A 3,884-nucleotide genomic window follows, 5' to 3' on the forward strand; every position below is an offset into this window, starting at 1 on the left:
CTTGATAGTTCAGATAGATCACAGTGATGGTGTTTTCCTGACATTGGGTAGTCTTTGGTAGTGAGTGGAATGACTTGTATGATGCCACTGTCAAACCAGCAAGATTGCATTTATGCACCCACTGTTTTTAGGATTGTTGGTAACTTGAGCATACTTTCTCCAAATAACATGGCCTCCTGTGTCACAAGGCCCACCTCCCTCACAATCACCTCAATAACTATACCTTTGGTTATCACACCCAGGGTTATATATAATGGTGATGATGGATTCTTTTTCATACCTAGTATAGGCAGGCAAAAGGTAGCTTTCAGCTCATGGTGTGTGACATGGGCTTGTTTAAAACATAGGCCAATTGGACTAATGAACCTTTCATATTTACGTGGTTTTCTTGTAAAAATCATCACCAACAGAGCAGACTTTTGTAACTATTCTCTTTCAGGCCTTCTTTTTTTCTTTTTCCTCTTTGAAAGGAAAGGAACTTCCTTTGTTGGAAGTTCCAACAGTTCTGTTTCAACCTGGGCACGAACTTTGGGTAGAGCGACCTCCCATATCCCCATGTTTTCTTTTTGTTTCTGCTTAATCATGTTGGAAAGTACTTTTGCTCCTAACTGTCCCAACAGATAGGCTGGGACTGCTCCCTGTGGAGTCTTCTCATCATCCTACTGCTTGGTGTTTCTTTTTTCATGCATCTTTTGTATTTTCTCAGCATGATGCTGTTTATGGTAGAGCTTAGCCTTCAGGCCAATCTTTCTGATTGTTGTTTGTTTGTTTGTTTGTTTGTTTGTTTGTTGGCCTTCTTTGAATGTTCATGGGCCTCCTGACCTTCTTTCTTTCTCCTTTTCTCATAGTAGTCCAAATGATATCCATATTGTTTTTAGTGCAATTCAATATATTCATTTTGTCACATGATGACAGTCAAGGAGCAGCCATCTGAGACCTCCTGGGTTCCAAAAACGTCTTAATTTCTGGGTGTCACTGGCCCACAAGCTTACTTCGCTCAGGCTGGAATAGGAAAGCGACTTGTTTATTTTGACTTCTCTCAGCCTCTTATAGTATTTCTCTGCTTTGCCTTTAACTCTGGCAATTTGTTCTAATCTTCTGGTTCCTTTTCTTTCTCTGGCTCATCCTGTCTTCACCTGGTTCAGCCTTTTCTCCCTGTCTCTGTAAAACTGTCCCTGTAAAAATTTACTACGAACTTTACAAACTGAACTGCTGTGAACTCCACTGCACTGCACTGCCTCTCAACTCATTGACTCAAAGGAACTGACTGAGTTGAACTGAACTGACTTGACTTCCAACTCCTCTCTCTCTTCCTATGCTCACTTAAATAGATTCTTGAGCTGTTCTCATTAGAGTTGGGCTTATTCTACTCTGACTCATTCTGTCAAATCTTTCCCTGATTTGTTACTTTGTCTGCCCATCAATTAGACGTTGCTTTCAAATATGACTACTTACTTCTACCAATATTACTTCTAATGTTACCAACATTGTTTGGTATTAAAGGTATATACTAAGGGTGTCTCTATATTTCCCCCAGATCACGTAGACCTAGAAGGGCAGCCATATTACTGGGTTAAAATTCCTCTAAAACCTCAGAAGACTATCAGCAGATAAAATGATTAAGAAAATGTGATGTATCATTCAAGCAAAATTATGTTGTCTGCAAGAAATTTGCTAGGACTGAAGTTCAGCATACTAGTGGAATAATCTAGACCTAGGAAAACAAATATACATTTCCTTAGCCTATAGACCTGGATTTATTTTCTATATCATTGTGGAAGTAAGCAGGGCTATTTGGGAAACAAATAGTGGCAGGGAAGGAGACTGTGGTGCACATAGCAATGGATATGACACAGCAAGTAATACATTTATATGAAAATGTTTTGCAAGAGATCAATAACAGAGTGGGGTTTTGAATCTTTAAAACTGACCTCATAGGTAGCAATGAATATCCTAGTAAGAGCACCAGTGGAAGGGGAAGCCCTGGGTCCTGCTAAGACTGAACCCCCAGTGAACTAGACTGTTGGGGGGAGGGCAGCAATGGGGGAGGGTGGGGAGGGGAACACCCATAAGGAAGGGGTAAAAAAAAAAAAAAAAAAAAACAACTCACTACCAATGACACACTCCTCCACACCTCCTAATCTTTCCCAAAATGTTCCAGAAACTGGGCCCAAGTGTTCAAATATAAAAGCTCGTGCCTAGCAAGAGTGGTCCTCATTCCTCACCCTAGCCCAACATGTTCTTATCTCTATCTGTGCCATGAGTTTTTCTGATCTAGACATGTAGTGTAAATGAAATCATATAATCTATGCCCTTTGGGTCTATTTGTGTCTCAGCCATTTGTCTGTATTTCACCCCCTTTATTGCTGAATAACACCATTGTGGTTGTGTGTGGATACAGTGCCTTTCCATACTGAATTTAACAACTCTGTGGCAAGGACCTTTCTCTAATGAATAAAGATTTCAGAGGACCAATCACTGGGCAGGGAGTAGGTAGGACTTTGGAGTGGGGAAGATAGGAGGAGAAAAAGGGACTTGGCATTTTTTTTTTTTAGAGAAGAGGTAATGAACTAGACCTTTACACCCCTTCAGATGGCAGATCCACCAGGATCTGCCACCAGAGGATTTAATTTAGTATGACTTACTAATTAAGATGTTAACTGTACCCAGTGATTAAGTTATCTGTTGATTTTAAACTAAAAATAAAAATTAAAAAAGAGAAAATGTTTTGCAAAACTTCTCAGTGTTTATAGCAAATATACACCAAACAAATAAGAATTAGAAATAAACCAACAAATGTATTTAAAAAAATGAATACTAGACTCTATGTGTCTGGCAACTCAACAGGAACAAATTAAACACGGTGAAGTCGACATTGGTGTAAGAACTAAACTTACACCATTATAGGCAAATATACTTTGTTTCTCTATCCTTTCCTGGTATGTGTTTTTTTTGTGTGTATATGTGTGTGTGTGTGTGTGTGTGTGTGTGTGTGTGTGCATGTGTGTGTGTGTGTGTGTGTTTCTGACAAATGTTGTGCAAAGGCTGTAAAACCATATGTAAAGGCTTTATGACTACTGGTCAGCATCTACCTCCAAACCTGCAAATTATTACAAACTCCTACAAATTGTTACAAACTCCATTAGATTCTGACAGAGATAATGTGACAAAATAAGGCTGAGAGTGTTGCACAGAAACTTTCTTGAATCGATGCTTTTTAACGTTGAAGTATTCACAGCCAAAAAACTGTAGGCCAAATACCACTGGTTGCAAAGGCTGTGAAAACCTAGACCTCTCACATAACCTTTAATGAGAACAGAAATTCGCATCCTAACTATAGAAAACTTGCAGTAATATAAGCTAAATGTAAGTGTATGAGTAACCCACAAAACAATATTCCAAATCAAATTATATATTCAAATGAAATATACACATATACATACACATTGAAATGCATATTCATAATATTATATTATAGAGAAAATTAGAATAAATGCTAGAAGGGATGAATAAGATAAAATTTATTTATAGGGCTTAATGAGATACAGTTCCATACAATGAAATATTATTTTATTACATATTGTAGGTTGTTTTATATTTTATATTATTATATTTATTAAATCATAAAGAACTAATTATTTTATTCTAAAAGAGGAAGGCTTCTCAGTGTGACAACAGAAAAGTCACTTTAATGAAAAATTAAAAAAGAAATATACTCACAGATCCTGGAAGATGGAGGAACATTGCCTCCCTCACCAAGAAGTTCCTAGAAAGCAGTTCAACCAAGTATCTGGTGAGGACAAAAAAGAAGTCAAGCCTTTATACTATTCAAGGTACAGTTGGACGTAGGGGGCCTTTCACTGGTGCACTTGAATGACATTAAG

The 3,884-nt window shown here is 37.8% G+C and overlaps 1 pseudogene; it reads right to left on the bottom strand.

The window, feature by feature from the left end:
• Positions 1 to 210: 210 nt before the first annotated feature.
• LOC116903236 lies at positions 211 to 907 on the bottom strand (annotated as a pseudogene).
• Positions 908 to 3,884: the final 2,977 nt, after the last annotated feature.

Source organism: Rattus rattus, chromosome 6 (genome assembly GCF_011064425.1).
Source record: "Rattus rattus isolate New Zealand chromosome 6, Rrattus_CSIRO_v1, whole genome shotgun sequence".
NCBI lineage: Eukaryota > Metazoa > Chordata > Mammalia > Rodentia > Muridae > Rattus > Rattus rattus.